Source organism: Rattus norvegicus, chromosome 10 (assembly GCF_021556685.1).
Source record: "Rattus norvegicus strain SHRSP/BbbUtx chromosome 10, alternate assembly SHRSP_T2T, whole genome shotgun sequence".
Classification (NCBI taxonomy): Eukaryota; Metazoa; Chordata; class Mammalia; order Rodentia; family Muridae; genus Rattus; species Rattus norvegicus.
The window spans coordinates 6,959,740-6,985,795 of record NC_141543.1 but is presented as its reverse complement, the minus strand read 5'-3'; the positions used below and the strand labels follow the sequence as shown (position 1 = coordinate 6,985,795).

The 26,056-nt window shown below is 44.2% G+C and overlaps 1 long non-coding RNA gene across 1 annotated transcript; it reads right to left on the bottom strand.

Annotated features, from left to right (window-relative positions):
• Positions 1-1,510: 1,510 nt before the first annotated feature.
• On the bottom strand, positions 1,511-18,095 carry LOC148002732 (uncharacterized). The gene is made up of 3 exons (XR_015631396.1): positions 17,808-18,095; positions 2,107-2,224; positions 1,511-1,853 (listed from the first exon to the last, which is right to left on the bottom strand). It is a non-coding gene; the product is annotated as an uncharacterized LOC148002732 (long non-coding RNA).
• Positions 18,096-26,056: the final 7,961 nt, after the last annotated feature.

Below are 26,056 nucleotides of genomic sequence, written 5' to 3'. Positions count from 1 at the left end.
TCAGCCTAGGCTTCCCAAGAAACAAGGAATATGGTTCAAGGACTAACAAATATAAAGCCCTGCCCGCATGTAGCTACCTGGTGACTGCAATGCTCACATTGTTAACACAAGCACTGGGCTGGCCATCTCCAAGGGCCAGATGCTTCAAGGTATTTTCAGATTCAATCCTGGTGTCCCCTCTGGTGGACCCTCCTATGAGTTCCCTTTACAAAGGAAGACACACTAAGGCCATAGCTAAGATCAATTTCTCTAGAAGTGAGACTATCTGTAGGTAGGTACAAGGTGTCAGCTTTCCATGTCTTCCACCATGTAGGTGTCTCAGAACATTATTAGTGTCTCAATGCCATGCTAGTGAGAAATGCAGGCTTGTGAGTCAGAAAGCCTGGCTTCAGCATATCAGTGAAATGTTGCCAGGGTAGGATCTGAAATTCAGTTTCTTTTTTTTTTTTTTTTTTTTTTTTTTTTTGGTTCTTTTTTTCGGAGCTGGGGACCGAACCCAGGGCCTTGAGCTTCCTAGGTAAGCGCTCTACCACTGAGCTAAATCCCCAGCCCTGAAATTCAATTTCTTAATCTGTACAAAGATCAGAGTCAGGCATGGCAGCACTTGCTTATAATCCTAGCAGAGTCAGGAAGCCCCTGGGTTCAAGGACAGCCAGGGCTACGAACTGAGATCCTGCCTCAAATCTTAACACCCCAAAGCTAAGGGTGGTGGTACTTGTAATCTCAGCCTTCGGAGGCAATGACATGCTGATCCCGGGAGCTCACTGTCCACCCAGCCTATTCTTGGTGAGTTCCAGTCCAGGAAGAGATTCCAGCGTTCACAGGACCAGGGAGCAGCTCTGCGGGGCCTGAGAGACCCATGGAGGCTCTGAGGAGAGACGCCGTGCCTGAGGAGGAGTGTGCAGAGTCACGGAAGGCAGAGAGTTGTGCAGCGGCCTGGAGTGAATCGGACGCTCCCAGATGTCCTACTCAAGATCAACCTCACTCTGGGCAACAATAGGGTATCTGAGTAGAGTCTTAGCCATATCCAGTACTTGTGGTGTTTCGGGAACCAGAAACCTTGCACCAGGCCAATGACTCATTGTAATCAGTATTTTCATGTAAAGCTGTTTGGGCCAACACACACACACACACACACACACACACACACACACACACACACACACACACACACATTGTGTGACACACTGCAGTTTGTAATGACACCTTGAATGAATAAATGGGAGCTAGAGAGGCTGAGCTGAGAGGAGCAGTGCTTGCCTGAGGTGGGGAGAGGCAGAACAAGGGATAGGCAGCTGGCGGTGGGTGGGCAGGGCAGTGACAAGTGTAGGAGTGCAGCTGTGAAGAACTGGGGTGAGGGGTGGGGGAGCAGTATGTCAAGTAAGGACAGCAGGGTGGTGTGCAACAGCAGCCTGGAGCTTACTCAGGCTCCACCCCTGAACTCACTGCCAAGCCACATGATCATCCTGACTAAGCAATGCAGGCATGTCCAAGATGGGGACAACTCTAAAAGCCTCCTCAAAAAGCCTTTAAGGTTGGTGATGCCACCACAGCCATGTTGGTGTCCATGATTCATGCTAATATCCATGGTTTGTGATGCTGTTGAAGGTCACGTGCATATCCATGGTCTGTGCTGCCGATGGAGGCCATGTTGGTATCTGGGGTCCATGCTGTATGCTGTCTATGCTGCTCCATGCTGCCACGTGTTGAGGTCAGTGTTCCCAGCTGCTTACAGAGGCTGTTGTCTGTGGTCTATGCTGCCGCAGGAAACCATGTGGAAGTCCATGATCTGTGCAGCTGCCGGCTTCTATGGACTAGGAAGCTTCTTTTGCAGTGGTATCTATGACTGTGGACTTATAGTTGAGAATGAGAAACATGTGACCACACATGTGATGATCCCCCCAAGAAAAAAGAAAAAAAAAAAAGAAGCAATCTAGATAGGATGCCTTTGAAGAGAGTCCTTAAAAACCGGTGACCAATTGGCTAAAGTGTAGCTGTTCACAATTGATGGCTTCAGAGGGAATGGGGAAGGACTCAGAGGGGAGTGGGGAAGGACTCAGGGGTGTGGGGAAGGACTTAGAAGGGGGTGGGGAAGGACTAAGTTACCTTTAAGTGGCTGGCCACTGGGAGCTTGACCATACTCCAGTGAGTATATTGGCAACACAAATTGGTCTTGTTGTATTTTTTCTTTTTGCAGGGAGGGCACAAGGGTAGGAGGGTAGACCTAGGAAGGAATGAGAATTGAGTATGATTGGGATAGATGGTATGAAATTCCCAATAATCAATAAAAATATTATGTTGGGAAAAAAAGAATTTAAAGGTAAATAACACCGAAGGCCATCTGACCTACACACACATACACTCACACACACACACACACACACACACACAAACACAACACACCACACACACACACACACACACACACACACACACACTCATACCTCTCCCAAAGAGCCATCCCCCAATTTTAACATTTGTAAGTCATAACTATTCTCAAATATCCTGATTTGTGTTTCTTTGGTATCTGAAAGATGATTAGTCTATTTTCACCCACGTTGAAGTTAACCTTGACCATATGTTGCCCCCACTGGTATAAAAATGAAAGCGATTTCTTGTTATTAGGTAGAGGTTTACACAACATTAGAATAGTTCATATTCATGTGTGCTGTGTTCATGTGCTGTGGCTAAAACAGAAGACCACAGGACAGAGGCATAATGTCAGATCCAGTGAGAGCTGAGCTCACCCTCCCACCACTTTAGAAGAAATAGTCATGTGATGAAGCCTTATTCCATCAAACAGGGTAATGTCCTAACAGCTCTTAAGTGTTCTCTACCTCCTACAATGATAAATGTCACCATGAGATTTTGGAGGGACATTAAAAACATAGCAGCCTGCTCTTTTGTACCCAGCGTTGTCCTCTGACCACACAGACAGACAGACACACACACGCACACACACACACACACACACTGCCACACCTCCCACCACTGAATAGTCCCTCTCAGAATCACGGATGAACGCCACCTCTCCTCTGCTTCCGAGTGTCACTAGACAATCAGTAAGAGTTGGAAATAAACCTTTGCATTTGAAGCTTTGGGGGTTTGTTACCACATGGCCTATCCTGACCATAGTATTATTTGTTGAAGAAAAAGACACACATAGAAAACTATACCCAAATGTGCCTGACCTTTTCTATGCATATGATAGACTAGTTATAAAACAACCAATGGAACAAACAAAAGACCCCAGACAATATAAGATGTTGAGAATGGTGTACAGAAGCCAGAATATGTCTGTACTGACTCTAAGAATATAGAATGGTATGATAACTTATAAAAATGTACAGTTTATTTAAAAGTTAAATGTAAGTTAATTATACAATCTGATTACTTTGTTCCAAGGAGTCTATCCAGGAGTGGAAACATAAGCACGCACAAATACTTGGAGGCAAATATTAACAGCAACACTATTTATAATAGCTAATCAGCTGAAGTGATCCAAATGTCTATCAATTAGCGAATGGATACACAAAATGTGGTACATCTATATAATGGAATATTACTCAACAATAAAAAGAATTAAAATACTAATGTATTCTACTCTATGAATCAAACTCAAAAACACCGTAGCAAGTGAATAAATGGACACAAAATACTATAGGTTGCATAATCAAATTTCTATGAAATGGCCCACAGTGACAAACATGTAGAGGGAGGGCAATAGCTGCCTGGAGCTGACAGGGGGGTGTGAGACTGACAAGAGCCATAAGGGAGCTTGCGGAAGTGAAGGCATAGTCTAAAACTGGACTATGAAAATGGTTGCAAAACTCTATAATTTTTTTTGTAAATATTTGAATCAGATACTTTCATGTTTATTTATTTACTTTTGAGACAGAGTCTCTCTACAGAATCCAGGCTGTGCTGAAACTTGCTATGTAGACCAGACTGGTCTCTAACTCACAGAAATCCACCTGTCTCTGACTTTCAAATGATACTTTTAATGGTCAAGTCATGCTGTGTGAATCCTATTCCAATAAAGCCATTGAAAAGGAATACACAGTGTTTGGCTCAAATCAATGGTTCTGTAGATGCGGTGTTAGTACTGATCAGTTTTGAATGAGTAGAATTAAGGACTGTTTTGCTAAAAGTGAAGCTTAGAGTGCTAGTTGATGGTCTGGTGCTTAAAGTGTTTTCCACAAGGCAGGAAAACCTGTGTTTGCATCATCAGGACCCATGTAAATAAGAAAAATGCAAGCAAGCCTCACAGTGCAGCTTTGTCAACCCCCACTGGGGTGGCCTCTCAGGTGATGCAGCTGCCTTTGAGTTACCTGTGCTCCTCACCGTACTCCAGTGAGCAACTCCAGTAAACTCACTGCTTTCCATGCTGGATTTTGATAGACTCATTACTTTGGTCTGTCACGGGTGAGTGGACATTTCTGTGTGTCACACTAGAAAGAGCAAAGGAGGAGTTTATAATGCTAGAACTCAAAAGGGCCCCCAAGCAGATGTAGATCATCAATGTGCAAAGCGTACTTATTTAAATGTATGTTGTTGCAACATTGACTAAAATAAACCAGTTAAACCCACACGGGAAAGGTCGGATGAGACAGGAAGTTATAGAAGAGCTTGTTTTAAAAGAGAAAGTGAACATGGGGCTAGAGGCACCCATTAGGGTCTTCAACTTCATGTGAAAAGCCAGGCGAAGCTGTACAGTTCTATAATCCTAGTGATGGGAAGCAGGGTGCAGGCTGCCTGGAGCATGCTGGCTACTCAGCTCACTTGAGCTTTGGGACCAGAGAGACTTTGCTTTAAAAATAAGGTGGAGATACAGGAAGCCAACAGAAATGGACCTCTGGCCTTCACATGCACACAGAACCACTCAGCTGACATAGTGGGGCAAGCTATAATCCTGGCACCTGGGAGGTAGAGGCAGTAGTTCAAAATCAGCTTGGACTATATGTGAGACCCTGACTTAAAAACCAAACCAGGGACTGGAGGGATGGCTCAGTGGTTAAGAGCACTGACTGCTCTTCCAGAGGTCCTGAGTTCAATTCCCAGCAACTACATGGTGGCTCACAACCATCTGTAATGAGATCAGATGCCCTCTTCTGGTGTGTCTGAAGACAGTGACAGTGCACTCAATAAATAAATCTTAAAAAAAAAAATCAAATAAAAAACTCCCAGTGTGGAGTTGGGGTGCAGGGAGCAAACCTGTCACATGAAGGGAGAAAGTGTTTTCTCAAGGATTTAATTGGTTCCAGAGTATAAAGAAAATAAAAATACTCCAATTAACTTTATCAAAGAAACTCTACCCAGATAACCAAATACCAAGGAGACAGAGAAAGGAAACTCAATAGCATAGGTTCCACTTACTCAGGTGTAAAGTGCATAGCTGGAGAGTGTCCCCCACAAAGTCTGTGTCCACCAGACCCTCAGGCTATGACTGCATTTGGAAGTAGGGTCTCTACAGATGTAACTATGAAGAGGAGATCCCACAAGACAAATGTCTAGCAACTGGTGACTTCATCTGAAGAGAGGGCACATGCAAATGATAGCAGAAACTGGCATGAGGCAGATGCCAAGGATGGTGAGGGGACACTAGAGCCATACGGATGCAAGGCAGGGTTCCCTATAGAGCCCATTCTTCAGCCTCAGGCTTCTGTGTCTGAAACCATAACAACATAGCATCTGCTTTACTAAGCAACCCAACATGTATCATATTCTGGAGTCACCAGAACACAAACTGCAGGGAGACATACAAGGAGTCTAGTATCTTGGGTGAACTTGTCACCCGGTGAATGAAGGGCAGGACAGACAAGAAAGCCTGGTATAATCTTCTAAATTATGTTTTATTTAGATATTTATGTGCCTGAGTGCATGCTGTGTGTGTGTGTGCGTGTGTGTGCGTGCGCGCGCACGCGCACGTGTGTACACAGGCATGCACTCCACAGCACATGTATGCAGATCAGAGAACAACTTTAGTTAGGGTATTGATTCTTTCCTTCTACCACGTGGGTCCCAGAGATCAAACCTGGGTTGTAAGGCTTGGCAGCAACTTCACCCATTGAACTAAAATCCTGATATTCTGACTCAATACATTCTGAGATTTTAGAAGTTCTAGCCAAAATAGAGGATGCTATGAACTTGGGCTGAGTCTAACCACCAGATGCTGTATTTGACCTGTCCTGAGTTTTAAACAGTTCCATTCATTTTCAACACTGAAAAGACCTTTGTGCGTTAAAAAAAAATGCTGATGTTTATCTAGTTAAAAGGGTCAGGGGTAGATATATAAATACACGAATGCAATAACAAAATCCTTCCATGCATATTAGTCCACACCTGCCATCCTAGCACTCAGGGACCTGAAGCAGCAGAATCGCTGTGAGTTTGAGGCTGGGCTGGGCTACACAGTGAGTTCTAGGGCAACAGCAACAAAGGAAAAACAACACCATAGCACTCAGGAGGCAGAGGCAGGTGAATCTCTGTGAGGCTGAGGTCAGCCTGGTCTACATGGTGAGAGTTTCAAGCCAACCAGGTGAGAACCTATATAAAAAAAAATGATAAAAAAGTAAACAGAAAAAAAATAATGCTAAGCATTCAGCATCTCAAAGAATAAAAGCTTGAGGATGCTTGGTTAGCGAATAAAAATTTCCAGGCCATGGTAATAGAGTGGCATCCATTCAGCAAATGATTTACATTTATTGCAGTCTTGTGGTTAGCTTTGCCAACTTGGCACATGCTAGAATCACAAGGGAAGACAGTCTCAGTGAGGGATTGTCTACACTGGGCTGACCTGTGAACATGTTTTAAGTTAATTGGTGTAGGAAGCCTGTAGCAGGGGGCACTACTGCCTCAGTGAGCTGAACCGTATAAGAGTAGAGAAACTGGGGATGGAGAAGTGACTCAGTGGTTAAAGGCACTGGCTGCTCTGGAGGACCCAGGTTCAATTCTCAGCACCCACACGACAGCTAACAACCATCTTTAACTCTAGTTCCAGGGGACATGACGCCCTCTTTTGACCTCTCTGGAAACCAGGCACCCAAGTGTTGCATAGATGTACATGCAGACAAAATACTTAAAATAAACTTCAAAACAAGGTTTTTAAAAAGTGAAGGAATGTAGCTGGGTGCAAGCAAGTGAGCGCACTGAGTCTCCTACTCCTGACTGGGGACTGGGTGAGCAACTGCTTCAGGCTCCCGCCATGCACTTCCTTGCAGTGAGGGACTTCCAGAGCTGCCACTTGAAATAAACTCTTTCTCACCTAGTTTTTTGTTTTTGTTTTTGGTTTTGGTTTTTTTGGAGGGGGGGCAGGTTATGTCATAGCAACAGAAAGGAAGCCAGAACCAAGAATGGTCTTTAAATGCATGCAACAAGAACAGAGGGACGAATGTAAAGCCAGAGACACACACAGCTGAGATGTCCGTGCAATACCACACAGGTACGGTTGGAATCAGCAGGCTGGCCAGGGGCTGTGGCTGGCCAGGGGCTGTGGCTGGCCAGGGGCTGTGGCTGGCTAGCATGCACAAGGTCCTGGGTTCAACCCCAGTGCCACAAAACAAAGTGAAACAACACAGTTCAGCAGGTAGCCCCCCATCCTAAAAGCTGCTCTCACCAGACACACTGACATGTTTTAAATGAAATACTGACAAATATAAAAACAAGAACAAGAGTTCCAGAAAAATTTGGATGTATTTTACCTGTCAAACAAAAGGGGACTGAAAAACAATGAGATTTAACAGCATCCACATTTAATGGGAAATGCAAAACAGTAAAAAGAAATAAGGCAAATGTAAAAAAAGACTTGACATGTTTAAATAGTATTTGTGATGGATATAAAATACTTACACATTAATATGAATGAACATTTAAAAGCTAAAAAGAGGAACCGCACCACTGGTCTGTGTACACACACACACACACACACACACACAGAGTCACATTCACACCACTGGGCTGTACACACCCACACCCACCAACACACACACCATTGGGGCACACACATATACACACGCCCACAGCCACACCCACACACTCCAGAGACAAGCAAACACAAATGATAGACACGTGAAAAATGTATCCTTAGCAACTGAAGACATTGCACACTGGATAATAAGACTGTGTGGCCTTAGAGGCAATGTGAGAAGCCAGGGTGAGACTGTGCTTAACAGGGATGCTGAGTCAGAAGCACTCTCATGACTGAGTGTGAGTTAATGAAACTGTGCATAGTGTATAGCACTTATTTATTGTATGTGCGTGGCCACCGGAATGTGAAGGTGTATGTGTGGAGATCAGGGAACATGGGAGTTGGTCCTTTGTCCCAGCACATGTGTACTAGGGGTTGAATCAGGACCTTTAGCTTTGAGACTTTGTCTTTCCCTTCAGAGCCATCTTACTGGCCCAGTATAAAACCTTCTTGGGATCATACCTTTGTTTTGGAAACAAAACAAAGTCTGAGAAAGTGACCATTACTGTGCACCAAGTTGTATTGTAAAAGATGCTCGTATCATCTCTATTTCCAGAAAAGCACAACCTGCAAGTGCAAACTCAACAGTATGGGACTGGTTGGGCTAGGACAAATGGCTCCGGCAATCAAGTGCCTAAGGTGAGTCACAGGCTGATGAGAGACAATGAGAGACATCACAAGGTAGATGACAGTCAAGGAATGACACCTGAACATGCATGCACATGAAAAAAATACAGTGATTTAAATCCAAGATTTAAAAACTTAACACTGGTAGATGCTCCTGCAGGGCCAGGGGCATCTGGCTGGTTGGGGGCAGGGGGCAGGGTTATGTCCTGGTTTACAGTGCTAGGCTGTATCAGGGCTTCTAGCCTTTCAGGAGAAGAACACCATACCACGAGATGAGATGCTGAGTACACACAATGAAAAGCTATGATGGGGTTGTAAGTTTCATCCTCTTTCCTTTCTCTATAGACTTTTGTCTGTATCTCAAGTTCGACAAGATAAAGTTATGTTTGTTATGACCAAGAAAGAAACCACGCACAGCTAGTAAATATCATAACACTGTACTCTGTGAATCCCACCAGAACCTGGTGTCTGGATATTTCTTCTTCCTCCCAGGCTGCAGAGTTTTCCACCCTGTTGTTCCCTAATTCCTCTCTGTATCCACACAGTCTTCCTGCCAGGGAGGCTTTCTCTTCTTCCAGTTCTGATCTATCCGTAGTAAATTCATCAAAAGTGCCCCACCCCCAATTCCACCAAGAACACTGGCTGGAAAAGCAGTTTGCATATTTCCTGAAACAAAGTTTCAGTAGCCCCAGAAGGAATGAATGCTAAGTTTGAATTCTTGAGAAAAAGTAGACCTTCAGTGGTGTTACTTCTTTTTAATGTTTTTAATTTATTTTTACATGTATGAATGTTTAATTACATGTATGACTATGTGTCATATGTGTGTGCTGTCCACAGAGGCAAGAGGAGGGTATTATATCCCCTGGGACTGGACTTCCAGGCAGTTGTGAATGGCCACATGGGTGCTGGGAATTAAAGCTTGGTCCCCTAGAGAAGTAGCCAGTGCTCTTAACCACTGATATGATCCACTATGAGGATTTACCATGGGGACATTAATTCTCTTTCCTTTGACTTTCTTAGGATGTTTCATGTCCGTCTTGAATGTGAATTGCTGTTCACTCATTTATCCCAAATGATCCCTGAGAAAAATGACTGAAATGTCGACATTTTCCAGGAAAGGACAGTTTCAGTGAGCCAAGCCTTCTTTAGTCTGTTTTCACGTTTTATTAAGATTTCAGATTCCCTCGCTATGATGTGTATTGAACCTTGATGTATTTGAAATTTAATTTGAAATAAATTCAATTTTAAGTTTAATTCATTTTACTCTGAAATATCATGAAAGGAACAGAGAACATTGTAAATGCTTACACTTTGAAAAATACAGAAGACACTCAAAAGTATCGAAAGGAGTAGAAGAAACAGAAATTAAAGACAGGCGATGCTTTAATTTTTGTAGGTAGGGGCCAGCAAGATGGCTCAGTGGATAAAGGTGCTTGCCATCATATCTGGTGACCTGAGTTTGATCCCAGGGGCCACTTGGGGAAAGGTGAGAACTGACTCCCATAAGTTGTCCTCTACCCTTCACACATGCACAATGGAATGCACACACACATGTGCTCACACTTAGAAATAAAATATACATATAATAAAAAAATTAAAAACTGTTTTAGTGGGTTAACAATACTTAATTGTAAAAATTATTTGTTTTTACTTTGCTATTTTTTTATTATTTTAGGATTTAATTGAGGGCTTCACAATGCTACCTTTTAAAAAATTCTTGAAATTTTTTATTAATTAATTTATTATTTATTAATCATGTATGTGGGCATGACATATGTCTATCACAACACTTGTGTGGAAGTCAGAGAACAACTTTGCAAGTTGGTTCTCTTCTTCAACATGTATATGGGGCCCTGTGATCCAGCTCAGGTTATCAGACAAGGCAAACACTTTTACCAACTCCTCAGCCTCTTGTTTGGAGCAATGTTTACGGGGCGGGTATACAATGGCAGAGCACATGTCAAGCATTGTATAAATCCTGTGTTCTGTCTTCAGTAGGGAAGTCCAGAGAAGACCACAGAAAGTACAAAGTAATCAGGCATTGCGCCTCATGCCTCTAATGATGGAACTGGAGAGCTTAAGCCAGGAGAATTCCCACAGGTTTGAGGCTACAAAGAACAGTAACAAATAAAAAATAACAAAGTAGCATGCTATAAGGTCACTTGCTACATTCACTTTTAGCTGTCAGTCTCAATTGAGTCAATAGCCAGAAACTGCCTCTCAATTAAGGATAGTACTCAAATATTCCAATTAAAGCCATATGCAGAGGGAGAGATGACTCAGTGGTTAAGAGCACTGACTGCTCTTCCAGAGGTCCTGAGTTCAAATCCCAGCAATCACATGGTGGCTCACAACCATCTGAATGGGATCTGATGCCCTCTTCTGGTGTGTCTGAAGACAGCTACAGTGTCCTCAAATGCATAAAATAAATAAATCTTAAAAAATAGTTGGGACTTTGCAGATTTCAGTATATTGGTCATTTGGCAAATTGGGTTTCTGTAAGTTAATTTTCTGTGAGTTGGTCATAAAATGAATTGACTAAGAGCTATATACCCAGCATATTATTTAATTTTTTTCTAATAAACGTATGCTTTCTGTACTGTTGTCTCCCTTTTATGAATGAAAGCAACGGATGCTTTTATGGGTAGGGCTGTGGAAGCCCAGAGCTCATACTATAAACCTGACCATAGAGCCAGATTCTAGGTCCGCAATCATTGAGTTACTGTAAGAGCTCTGGCTTCACCTTGGGCTTTTCTTTCTCCAAGAAGCCTTTGCTGACCTACAGAACTAGACACAGGCCCTGTGTCCCAGCATATTTACTGCTCTGGAAGTGAGGAGTTGCCACTCTAGGTGTTGGCCTTGTCATGATATTGTGAGCTCCTTGAGCTACTCAGAGACGGAGGGAGAAGAGAGGAGGCCCAAGGAAGGGGCTTCTTAGTCTCTGCCTTTCTCATTTCCTCATTTTCCACAGGGAAATCACTCTGCAGTGCTTTGGCTCCGTCCATCCCTCCTCCAGCCTTGCAGGAATTTCTGGAAAGCTCTGTAGTAAGGTGCCAGGATTAGCATGGTAGGCAGTACAGAGCTGGTGTTTCTCACCTGTCTCCAAGCCAAGTGGGGACACTGTGGTCTGACTTGGGACTTCTCTGGGGATTTGGCTCAAGGCATCTTACAACTTCCTAACAGATTATAAGGAAAACAAGTTGGGTCTGGATGGTTGTCACGGTGCATGCCTGTCATCACAACTCCAGCAGTCTGAAGGAGAGGGATTTCTGTGAGTTCTATGCAACGCTATCTCTAAAAACAAAACAAACAAACAGAAAGGCTGAGCTGGGGAGACAGTTATCAGACGAAGGTGCTTGTTGCCAAGTCTGATGACCTGCATTTGACACATGGCCAAAGGACAGAAGTTGTCTCTGACTTACACACATGAGGCATGCTGTGCCTCACAAAGACAAACACAAACACATAAATAACTACACCTTTAAAGTAAACAATATAAGTAAAAGGAAGATGAGGAGGGGCAAAAGCAAACCTGGATGGACTGTGAATTGTTACAATGCGCCCTACACAGGTGCTTGTTGTTGGAGCCAGGGTCTGCCTTGGTTGTCTAGGCTCACTTGGAATGTGTCTAGGATCACTTCTCCCTCAGTTGCTGAAGGACCAAACCACAGGCTTATACCTTCTCAAGGCGTATAATTCATAAATATCCTGACAGCAGTATCTGACATGTTGAAATTTAAACAGAGATGCATCACTTAAATAAAGAGCTCCTCAAGGAGATAGAGAAATAGGGCATGTGTGGTGATGAGCTGCAGGGACTCCAGGAACTTCATGCAAACCCCCACACACTAACTGGCTGGGATGTAGCTCAATGGTAGGGCACTTGGCTAGCATGCTGAAACCTAGGCTTGTTCCTCAGCAACGCACACACCAAAATGTTAAAAAATATTTGCTTATATGCCGCATTACAAAGGAACTTGACACCAACTTCATCCAACAATGTATGAGAAGTGTCCAGGACAACTTAATAAGAAAAACCAATTGAAGGCACAGAGATCCGAAAGGAGGGATAAAGAAAATAGCAAGGTGAAAATATGGAGATATATATTTATATATGCACACACACATATTTAAGATTTAAGTTGTTATACATGGAATTTAACCACATTCCTAAATATCACATTCAAGTGAGAATCCTGATTGCATTTAACATGCTAAAGCAGAAGAAATCAACAGTATCAGATAATGTAAAATAGCTTAAAATAATTTGAATATGGTGTATCTGTGATTCCTGCTTGAAAAAAATGATAAGGCTTTGTTAAGAGATGTTAAAGGAGGCTAAACAGGTAGAGAGACATTCTATGCTCATGAGTAGTGTGAAAACTGAATTTAGATTCAAGGTCATTGCAATTAAAGTCACAAGAAGGATCTTAAGGAGCTTGATAAAATGATTCTAAATTTTATTTGGGGTCCGGAGTCACTAGGACATTTTTGAAGAAAAACAAGAGAGAGCAGTCTGGCCCTACTGTATATTAGGACTACGAATGAAGCTTTAGCAAGTGAGACATCTGTTAGTGAGGGGAGAGCCAAGATGGCTCAGTGGGGAAACAGACCTGTTGCCAAGCACAATGACCTGGGTTTGATCCTCAGGAAGGACACGGTAGAAGGAGTGATACAATTTCAAAATGTATTGTTTATTTGTTTGCTTGTTTGCTTTCTTCTTTCCTTCCTCCTTCCTTCCCTCCTCCTCTTCCTCCTCCTCCTCCTCCTCCTCCTCTTCCTCCTCCCCTTCTTCTAGAGGCCCAACCTCAAGATCACCTATAAAAGATGCTTGGCACGACTGTGAAGATGCTAGTATCAATTATGTGATACTCACTAACTTGAAATTGCTAGGCATAAACTAAACCTGATAATACCAGAGGACTGTGTTAGAAGCTTTTACAGATCCATTGACCCTCATAATATTTTTATTTACTGTCTTCTGGCCTCTACATGTATGCCATGGCAGGTTTGTGTGCACTTAAGAGCACACACACAAGATAATTAAATAAACATAAAGAGAACAAAAGACTACTATCTCATGCAAAAGAGAGCAAGCAGTAGTAAACATAATTCAGGTTGACGATGGATTGGCAGGGGGAGGAAGACAGGATGGACCATGGACATACACACAGATGGATATACACACGGAAGGATATACACATGGATGGATATACAAACAGACAGATATACACACGCATGGATATACACAGACGGATATACACATGGACAAATATACACATGGACAGATATACACACAGATGGATATACACATGAATGGATATACATACGGATGGATATACACATGGATGGATATATACACGGATGATATACAGATGGATATACACACAGATGGATATACATACATGAATGGATATACACACAGACAGATATATGCACAGGGTTGCATGTAGGTGATAGTCTTGTCAAGACAGAGGAGTATGGTTCTGAATTATTAAAAAGCAACTAACTAAATTAAAGTAGGTCATGCTTGGACCAATAATGTGCTTCACTGAATCCAAGCATGTGATTACTGTTATTCTATGCACTGGTGGCCTGATAATACCAGATTAAAAATACAGTAAACATCAGATAACAAATGGAATGTGGTTATCTACTAGAGGAACCTGATGAAGCTTGCATGTAGACCAGATACTAAGCATTCCATTCAAAGAGACAGAACAACAGTTTGGAGTCCCCTACCAACAAAATAATAATAATGATTCCAGATCGCCTCTGAGGAATGCATTTCAAAGGTCCACCTCAGAATCTTTTTGTTTTAAATTCTCTTCCGTCTTAAAACCCTCTCTCCTACACCCAAGGGAAGCCAGTGAATGTCACAGAGACCTGTTACTCCTTTATTCTCCCACTGATCAGGGCACACATCCTTGTCCTTTCAGTCCTAAAGGAATTAATGTGAAATGAGGCCTTGCCCAATGGTTTGCCATAGAGTAGGGTCAGTCTACAACTTCTATAATTTGTTTTCACAGCACAGAACCCTGTGAAGCACATCAGAACACTCTGTACTTTGGATCATTCCGAGGTAACCAGAGTTTGTTCAAAGTGTCAGGAACGTGCCAGTGTGAGCGCATCTTTACAATGTAACTTCTTAGATTCTTTAGGGCCTGGAAAATAATAATCACATCTTATCTCCACCATATTGGCTGTGTTCTACTATTCTGGCACACAGTAGACACGTTGGTATTTCTTGAACACTTGGCATGGTTTTCTAAGGAATAGTTTTGAAGACCCTGGTTTTAAGGAGAAAGCACTTGTTGAGTACCAGGGAGATGGCTCAGTTGGTAAAATGGTTGCTGTGTAAACCAAAGGGTCTGAGTTTGAGCTCAGAACCCAACCAATAAACCAATCAACCAACCAACAAACAAACAAACAAAACAAAACAAAACAAAACAAAACACCCCCAAATCCAAACCAGCACCACTGGGTGGGGGACAGCAGGGGAGACAGGAGCTTGTTGGCAGATAGCCAGGCAAAGTGGTGAGCGTTATCTAAGCAATGATTGAAATTGACTTCTGGCTACCACTGACAGGTGTACAGACACACACACACACACACACACACACACACACACGCAAACATACACAAACACAAACATACACACACAAGCATACACACACAAACACAAACATACACACACAAACACAAACATACACACACAAACACAAACATACACACACACAAACATACACACACAAACACACACATACACACACACAAACATACACACACATACACAAACACACACACACACACACACACACACACACACACACAAACTGACAGAGATTTGAAGACAAAGACAAGCCACTTACATGGGGCTGAAAATGTCTCTGCAGTTAAAAGCATGCATTGTTCTTGCAAAGGACTCAAGTTTGGGTTCCCAGCACCCAGATATTGGCACTCACAACCTCCTGAAATCCACATTCAGGAATCTGCTGCCCTCTTCTGGCCTCCTAGGCACCTATACTCACATATCCCCACATAGATACATATACATAGAATTAAAACTAAAATAAGCCTTTTTTCTAAGATGTGCATATATGTTAAAAGACAACCATAAGAACAGACAAGGGCTACATGGAAACTGTGGGGAAAATCAAAGAAATAATTAAGCCTTTGGAGTAAGGTGAGCCATCAAATTGAAAGCAGTAAAGCCCTTTCTCATAAGGCTAGCTGTCAGAAGCAGGTGTCCCCAAGAAAATACCTATTTAGAAAAAAAAGAAAATGTCTGTTTACTATCCACTGAGAGTGTTTTAGAAGGCAGAAAAGCCCTACATATTTTTGAGAAGCTCATAAACAAACCCATGTCTAGACACATGCTCATATTTTTCCAATCGAAGATATTTACATTAAAAAAAAAAAAACAAAAACCAAACCCTGGGCCACCCTGCCTCTGAGACTCTGTGGTCTGATTAACTCCACTTACCAAGATGCTTTTTTTTGCCACTTTAAGTGCATAAGTGTTCATTTCCCCCTGATTTAATCCATTTGCAGGTGTGCACACCCCCAAGTGTCAGTAATTTTATGTGTGTTTTGCAAGCACAGGTGACAGCAGCCCTCTCAGGCTGTGGACTTGACTCAACTTGCTTTCACTGGATCAAGAATGGGCTTCTCTGGCCTGTGGCTGCCTGGGGTGGGGAGGGGTGGGGGACACTCAAGGTGCCTCAGTTTTCCACTGCCACCTAAGATTTCTACCCACACCTTCTCCACCTTCTCCAGAGCCGTTGCCCATCCTTGCTCACCTGATCCCCCTGGCTTCCACCCCCTCCAGGCCAGTGAACAGGAAGTTGAGTAAAAATGAGCAGAGCACTCAGCAGCAAATACTCTGGAAGACTAAACTTGGCACTCAGCACTGTGGTGTGGTCCCTTCACACTGGCCATCTTTTGTGTCTTCACTAAATACAAGGCAAACAAGGAGCCTCTGGGAGGTCACAATGAATGTACTATGTTGGGCAGCTGCTTTTTCCTCCACTAAATGTCTGTCTGTCTGTCTGCCTGTGTATCTATCTGAACCACTGGGTCATGGGCATGCCAGGAAAACACTAAGTTATATATTCACAACCCTCTCTTTACCTTTCCTTTTGAGATAGTCTCACTGGGTTGGCCCTAAACATACTGTACAGTCCAGTTACTTTTTATTTTTCTTTAGTGGTTGGAATTGCAGGTCTGTGTCACCAGGCTTGGTTAACTATATTTCTTCTTTAAAAACAAAAAAACAACCACATTATGCTGTTGGAAGATTTAATCGGGTTCCTATGCAGTAAAGGTGCACAGAGCCAGGCGATGGTTTTGGTATATGTGCCATAGAACCGCTGCTGCTACGGTCACAAACCTTTCTACCTATTCTTTTTTTTTTTTTTTTTTTTTTTTTGGGGGGGGTTCTTTTTTTCGGAGCTGGGGACCGAACCCAGGGCCTTGCGCTTCCTAGGTAAGCGCTCTACCACTGAGCTAAATCCCGAGCCCCCCTTTCTACCTATTTTTGTTGTCTTTGCGGAGGTGGCCAATTTTTATCTTCAATCAGGAAACTTCCTGGTTTTGAGGGATGCAACTTCTCCTAGAAGCCCAGGGTTTAACATGGGGTTGCCGACAATATTAAGAAATCCGACCACTTCCTCTAAATACATTTCTCCCTTAAGGGAAAAATTCTCTCTGACCACCAGACTCAGGACTGTTGGTCTGACTCAGGCTTGACCTGGGGCGTACTGGAGCTCCGATAAGAGGCAGCGAGCCTGCCCTCCGTTTGTTCATTATGAGTCATGCTGCGAGTCAGGAATCTTTTCCTTTTTCTTTTGCTGCAAGTTAGGAATCTTCTTCTTTTCTTTTCCTCGCCCCACCTCACCCCGCTTTCCCATGTCATGCTTAGGCAAGAACCAGAGGCAGATACGCCCTGTCCAAAGCGTCACCATCCTGAGTCCAGTAACCCCAGCGTACTGTAAGACGCTCGACTCAATGAGGACCCCTACTGTCGAGATCCGGAAGGACAGTGTGGGCGCGGACGTCGGCTTTGAGCACTTCTCAAAGGCAGTGTTTGTTCCTCTCCGTGAAAATACAGGCACATTTCTATTCGTTTTGTTTTAGTTAGTGAAAATGCTAGGTTTCATCACGGCGTTTTCATACATATCACACTCCTTTGCTCACATTCACTCTCAATTACCTTCTCGTGTCTGTCCTTTTCCCCGCCACAGGTCTTCACCCTCGTCTACTGACATGCCACATATATTTATGATTTAAGAAGTCCAGATTCTTCATATGAGAGAAACAGTAATATTCGTCTCAGGCTGGCTACCGCTGCCTCCCCCTGAACCAACAGGAGTCTTCTTGGTGTCACAATGTACAATCCCTGGCTCTTGCCCGTAGTGCAGCAGTGACCGTCAGTGTGCAGTAACCAGGCAGGAGGCCCCAGAGCAGCCGCTGGATCCTTAGTACAGTCCCACCCTCATCTGCCCCACCCTCACCCGCCCCACTCTCGTGCCATCTATTTGTGACAAGTGTGGTCTGCGTCTCAGTTTTCAGCCTCTGTTCGCACTGGAGCAATTAATCATAGTTGCTTCCAGGATGAACCTTCCCCAAGCTGCAAGTCTCCCTCAGAGCTTCAGGCTGAGAGCCAATAGTTTTTACGAGTGTGAGGGCTGAGAAGACCCCGCTTGAAAATGCCCAAGCTGCAATTTTTTTAACCAGTGCTTTTTGGGCCCTGATCCCAAATTTCCCTTCCATGAGTCCTGATGGGAGTTTGAGGATTCTTCAACAAGAATGAGTGTCATGACCATGTCACTGTGCTGTGTGGATGTGTGGAAGCACAAGGCTCTGTTTTGAGACCCAGTCACCATAGCAACCCATCTGTCCCAGTTACAGTGCTCTCAGCACCACCAAAATGAAAATCCTCTCTGAGCTGCTGAATGTCGACTTTCAGTTTCCAGGGGACATTTCAACTTCATGTTTTCGGAAAGAGGTTTTAAGTAATAATAGTAAAATTATGAAGCTGGGTTACACATGTAAAGGGGTTCTAGGCTGATCCTTCCAACACCCACAGATCACAGAGCCACACAGCAGCGCTGTCACAAGGCAGCGGGCAGGAGAAAGCTCACTGTGGTTTACTGGGGCTTGCCAGTTCCATCCCAGGTTAGGGGTGACATAAAACACAAATGATGATCTTTAGAAGAGGCGGCTCAGAAAGGTTTTCTGTAGGTGTGACAAGCTAGAAACGCAAAATCCATCTTTATTTTTCTCTACCCAACCCCCTTCTCAAGTTTATTCAGTGTGTGTGTGTGTGTGTGTGTGTGTGTGTGTGTGTGTGTGTGTTTACATCCTGTGTATGCTTGTGTCATTGCATTCAAGCCATGTGAGCAACTTCAGCACGCGTGGCTCCTGTTTCGCAGTTCATGGCTCTTTGACCAGCACAGCTCAAGTCCCACCTGTTCCTGTGCTAATCTGGTCCAATGGGCCAAGTGTGCACCCCTACATCTGTCTGACAAGTCCTAGCCATTTCCCAACTCAGTTGCTGTGTGTTGGCTGGCCCCGTGTGGCTGTGACTTCTTCCTCTGATCTCTGGAGCCCTTTCATCTCTGCTGTGGCCTTCTGCCTGTGAATTCTCGTTGCTGCAGGACTGAGTGAGGCTTGATGACCTGGACTGTGTGGTACATCAGAAACAGGGCTCTTTGCCAGATGCAGAAAGCAGACTTGCCCTGCCATGCGTCCCACACTCTCTCCTCAGCAGCCACTGCATGCAGCTCTGCCCAGAAATAAAGCTGCACAGGGAGACAAGCCCTGACTAAGCAAGAAGTGCTCTCTTGCTGACAGATTCTGGAGTCAAAACGACAGGCAAAGCCCCAGTGTGACTTCGACAGGCTGGGCCAACATTTCATTAGGACTCGTTCGGTTACCATTTTAAAGTATTAAGAAATTACATTTATTTGTGTTCACGAGTCATTAGGCTTGGTGGCAGCACCTTGGCCTGCGCTAGCTCCCTGGCTCCTTTTTACTGTAGCCTAGAACCCCAGGAACCCTTTTGTCTAACAGCAGAATGGAGTTTGCTTGGCCACAGCTCTCCGGGAGCTGCATTCTCTAGTGGGTCGAGATGCCTGGAAACTAGTCACAGTTCTTCCTTGTCACTCACAAATCTGTGGGAACAGAGACTCCCCTGGCACATGCACCGAGAAGGCACTTAAAAGCATCTGAAAATGAACTATAGTTCTTAAAATTGTCACCACTGGGGCTGCAGAGATGGATCAGTGATTGACAGCACTGCTCCTCCAGCCTGAGCTTGGTCCCCAGCACCCCTGCCAGGCGCCACCTTCTGATCTCCTTGGGCACTGCACTCACATGTGGACACACACACACACACACACACACACACACAAATAAATCTTTAAAAGTAAGCATTAACATGCGGTTTTAAATATAATAATGTCTTAGTACCAAATTATACTTCCAGAACACGGATGACCACACTCTGAGAACAGAAGGGTTTATTTGAGAGAAGCAAGAGGATCCAGAGGAGGGAAGATGGGTGAGGCACAAATATGACCCAAGTGTCATGGGATATATGTTTAAAAATGTTGTAATGAAATATTCTGCATGCTCTCTAAAACATGAAAATGTTTATTTTTCATCCTATCTTTATCTTATGTAAATGTATATTTATTTTAATATATTTTTATTTATACTATTTACTTTATTATATGCTTATTTTATATATAAATATATACAAATATATTTATATAATAAACATAATAATGCATATTTTATATAATTTTACTTACATAAATATAAAAGTATATATACATTTATGTTTCAAATACCAATTAAAATATACATTTACATATATTCAGCATATATCCTTTTAAAAATGTACTTTTGTTGAGTTTTATGTGTGTGGGTGATCCAGCTGCATGTATGTCTGTGTACTATGTGTGTGTCTGGTGTAGAACAGATGCCAGATCTGAAATGGAGTTGCAGATGGCTGAGCTAACATGTTAGTGTGGGGAATTGAACCTGGGTCCTCTAGAAGGGCAGCCAGTGCTCTTCACTACGAGCTATCTTTGAAGCCCACAAACTCTTTTCTTTAACGAGGTGTAACTTGTCGATATATAATGCTGGAAATAGGTTTTATCCCTGGGAGTCATGGGCGCTTGTTTGGCAATGCTATAAAAAAGTAGTTTTCAAAAGTCAAAAACCATGATTCACAGAAAGAATTAAGCTAAACAGTTTTTTCAGAATTGTATGTGTGAGCGCGCGCGCGTGCGCCACTGATGGCAAGCAGGAGGGCTGGCCCTCACTTGCTGCAGCATTTGGGAGAACAGGTCCTGCACCTTGCTTGGCCGGCACAGTAGAGTTGGCCCTGGATTTGGGAGTTATAGATGAGCTGCCTGAAGGTCCAGGGTGTGAGGTCAGGAGAGACAGCCCTGCCTCTCGTCTGCTGTGAGGTGGTCCAGCTGCCTTCCACCCATCCCCTGGCCACCTATGACAGGCAGAAGAACTGGCTTCTAGGTAATGAGACTGGGATAACTGGCTGTGTCCCTCACTGGCTGCAGGTCCTGTACCTCACCTAGGCAGCAGGGGAGGGCTGGCTCTGGTTGCCTGGGGGTGGTGGAGCAGGGATGGAGGTGGGAGTATCAGGGGGGTGTTGGGGACGGGACTTTCCAGTGAGCCAGCCCTGGGGTTTGAGAGCAGGACAGCCCACTCCCGTCTATCTCACCAATGAATTGGCTGGAGTGCAAGAAGGACCTGATCCTACAGGATCTCACGACACAGGGCAACAAGAGAATTTCTGAGGTTCCAGTCTTAATAGAGAGGCAGAAGCCAGAGACTTCGAACCAGACCGACACAATGCACAAATGCAAGCATAGGAATGTAGACCAAAGGGTCTATACTGTGGGACACACTGTGACACACTACAGCTTTCACAGGGTCTTTTCTCTGGTGCGGGGAGGTTGCAAGGGTGGAGGGTGGGCATGAAAGGAGGGAGAGGTGAGTGGGATTGGGGTGTATGATGTGAAATTCACAAACAGCAGACCAAAGGTTAAAGAAATTGATATACTTGCCTGTAGAAGCCAAGGGAAGACACAATGGGTGCTTTCCCATTGCTTTCTTATGTTTTTGAGATAGGGTCTCTCACTGGATCTGAAACTCACCATTGCTGGGACTCACATCTCCACTCAGCAACACTGAGGCTGCAAGCTGAGTGATGCCCAGCTGCTACTGGGGTGTTGGGGATTTGAACTCAGATCCTCTTACTGGGGCAGGAAATACTCTTGTTCACTAAAGTGAACCTCTGGGTAGCTCAGAGATCTAGGGAAGAACCAAACACAACCTGTAAAACACACAAAATCAATGAGGTGATTCCTAATGCTGTTCTGCTATGCTCAGTGCCTTGTGCAGGGGTCATTGGAGAGGCTTCCTCTGGCAGCAGGTGGGGGCAGAGGCCCACAGCCAGCCATGCGGTGAGAGTCTAAACTGGAGGTCTCCATCCCATCCCTCCTCAGAGCTCTAGGAACCCTGTGGAGTAGGGGAAGGAGAAACTGTGGGAATCAGAGAGGATGGAGGACCCACTGAATCTAGTAAGCAGTGCTCACGTGGGCTTATAAGAGACTGAAATGGCAAGCACGCTTTACCATATGTATGTTAAGGCCATACACTAACTTACACTAACTCCTACGATGGGACTGGCTGTATCTCTGACTCTTTTGCCTGCTTTTACCTCCAGTTGGGTTGCCTTATCTAGCCTTGATCTGAGGGCTTTTGCTGTGTCTAATTGTATCTTGTTTTATCATGTTTGGCTGTCATCTGGGAGGCTTACTTTTTTCTGAAAAGGAAACAGAGTTTCTTTTTTTTTTTTTTTTTGGTTCTTTTTTTTTCCGGAGCTGGGGACCGAACCCAGGGCCTTGCGCTTCCTAGGTAAGGGCTCTACCACTGAGCTAAATCCCCAGCCCCGGAAACAGAGTTTCTAAAAGGGATCTGGGAGTGAGGGAGGAAGGAGGAGCCGGGAGGAGTGGGTGGAGAGAACACTGTGGTTGTATTATATAAGAAAAGAATCAATTTCAATAAAAAGTATTTATTTTATATGCATTAGTGTTTTGTCTAAATCAACATATGTGCACTGTGTGTATGTAGTTGAAGAGGCCTGGGGAGGGTATTTGGATCCTCTGGAACTGAACTTTCAGGTGGTTGTGAGCCACCACGTGGGTGCTGGGAACCAAACCAGTATCCTCTGAAAGAGCAGCCAGTTCTCTTAACCGCTGAGCTCTCTCCAGACCATGCTCCACACCGAGTCCTGGTTATTATGTAATTGAACTAATAAGGTTATCAGGACGATGTGAAGACTGGGTTAGAAATAAATCAAAGACCTAGATATTTACGCAGAAGTCGTTCAACAACACACAGAGCTGACTCAGAGGTGCCCAGCAACCCTTCCTGTTCCTGGGCAAGAATCAAGAACACTGTTATTACTTGCTACACGTGAATCTGCCATACAGCTCAGGCTGGCCTTGAATTTCACCATCCTCCTGTCTCAGTCCTGAGTGCTGTGCTGGGATCTCAGGCAAGTGTTGCCATAGCTAGAAAAATCTCTATTTTTTTATATATATAATTACAGAACCATCTTCTTAATCAACCAGCAGAAGGTGGCTGTGATGGTTTGTATGTGCTTGGCCAAGGGAGTGGCCTTATTAGTAGGTGTGGCCTTGTTGGAGTAAATGTGTCACTGTTAGGTGTGGGCTTTAAGACCTTCATCCTAGCTGCTTGGAAGCCAGTGAAGATGAAGATGTAGAACTTGCCTGGATGCTGCCGTGCTCCTACCTTGATGATACTGGACTGAACTTCTGAACCTATAAGCCAGCCCCAGTTAAATGTTGTCCCTTATAAGAGTTGCTTGGTCATGGTGTCTGTTCACAGCAGTAAAACCCTAAGTAAGATAATGGCTAGCCTTTCAAAGTCTGAGGCAACAGGCAGCTGGGCAGGGGGGCTCTGGGCATTCTCTGCCCTCTGCAGGTCTGCACACTTGATCTTGACTGGGAAACAAGCCTATCTGCCTTTCCTTTAGGGTATTTGGAACTATAGACATGAAAATGGGCACCCACACATCCTCAAACAGCCCCTACCCAGGAACACTCCCACACTCATGCTTCATGAAGTCAGACCATGAGGCTTTCACATCATGGCTTTATGAATAACAGTTATGGGCAAACTGCTTGAGCTCTCTGGTCACAGCTTTGTTACCACAGAGGTCTGTGCACCTGCATGGCTTTGTGCTGGGGATTAAATGAGATAAGGCCCGAGTGGCCAATCAGCAGCACCATGGCACTATTGTGAAGAAACGGTTCAACAGTTTGCCAGTCTTTATTAGGAGTGTACAACTAGGAGTGAAAAATAACCGGTCTCCTGGGCATTAGAAAGGGCTGTGCTCGAACACTCAAAGCAGAGGCAGTGATGGGGACACCACGGTGGTGACCCAATTCAAAGTATAATTAAACTTGCTTAAGAAATAATAATAAATTCCTGTGCTATCAAAGGAACGATTTACCTCTTCCAACTTGTGAGTTAAAAGGACCGAAATACAGGGGTTGACCCTTTGTTTGGATGCCCCGGACACCACACACACTCACCATTTTCAACCAACTGTTATTTCCAAAGGACAACAGCTTTTCTTCCCCAGCTTCTTTAGTAAGAAGACGTCACAGCATGTCAGGAAGGGGACAACCAAGGACATTGATGACACAGAGCATGGGTTACTGAGAGCCAGGCAGAAGCGATGACTCAGAGCGAACTTGCATTAGCCATCTATCTACTGTGCATAATGAACGCCTTCACTGTGTAGGGCACACGTGTTGCTGGCAGCATGTACTCTCTTACTGTGCACTGCCACTTTCACTTTGCCTAGGAAGCCGAGGGAGATGCTAAATAATTACCCCCACCCCCATTTCAAGTAAATATACTCCAGTTTTATCAAATCTTGGCTTACGGAACCATAAATGAAAACAACATTCAAACGGAAACAGCCCTCCAACAGCGCAATGGTGCAGACTACCAAGTGCCTGCTGAAAAAGGTGGACAACTGTGTCCCACAGCTCAGGATCAGACAGGAAATAGCATCAAAATGAGAGCAAAACAACCAAGAAACGTGACAGTTCTTGTCAAAGCCTGGACACACTGTCTTTTTTTTTCTTAAATTCTTTTGAGAGGACATTTTAAAGTCAAAGTAAACTAATGGAGAATTTCCCTCAACAGGTTTTCCATGGTAGCGTGACATCAAATCCACCGGAGAAGCAAAGGGAACTCTAGAACAGAGCCTCCCTCCTCACGAAGTCCCTGAATCTCTACAACCAGACCTCGAGTTCCTGGCCTGCCGGGGGCTGGAAGAGAGCATTTCCTGTCCCCTGTGAGCTGCGGGGCTACAGTCTAGTGAGCTTTCACCAAAGGAAGTCAGGACCACTGGGGACAGTGCTGACGGCCACCACATTTGTTTGGTTTTGGGACAGGTCTTACTATATAGCTATACTCTACTCTACTCACTGTATAGAGCAGGCTAGCCTTAAAGTCACAGAGATCTGCCTACCTCTGTCTCCCCAGAGCTGGGATTAGTTAGGGCTGAGGGCCACCAGGCTTGCCTTGATGGCCACTATCGAGTAGGATATAACCTCATATAGTTTTAAGAGCAGTAAGAAAGTAAATTCAAGGATAATGTCTTGTAATCAAGGCTCTATGTAAACAGCTGGTAAACACAATGCTGACCTTTTAAATGTCTTTTAAAAGCTACCCAGGGGCTCATCAGTATTTATGATGTCGAACAACATCAAAGGTAGCAAAATGCTGCTGGGAAACAGATTCTAAAAATGTGTGAAAAAAAGTCTGAGAAAACTAAACAACGGATGGATGTGCCGGAAGCCTTCCACCCCAGCAATGAGCAGCAGAAGTGAAGTCAGCAGAGGAGGAGTGAGGCAACAGAAGTCCCCAGTAATGGGGGTCGCAGCAAACAGCTGACTTGATCTGACAGACATTGGAAGCCAGTGGGTAAAGACTGCTAGCTGCACTAGGTTACAAGGATTGTTTAAAATGCTGTCCAGAAGAGCTTTGACATTTTAACTTTGAATGAAACACCCATCAAAGCAAGAGCTATGCTAAGATTTTTGTTTTATGGAACAAAACGACAAGGGGGGCGGAGTTACATGGAGGAAGGAGACTGCTACCATAAGTGGAAGTGGCACGTCCGTGGTCATGAGCTGGGAACGACCACGCAGTCCAGTGCAACTCACCAGGCATTTCTGTCAGGTCCAGAAGGCACCTTTAACCCTGATTGAACGCAGACCCCTTTCCACCATAAGCTTACTGCTTGACCTTTTCCACTTTCCACACCTCCAGTAATCAACTTGACATCCATTCCTGAAGGGCTCTGCATCATTGGGTTTAACT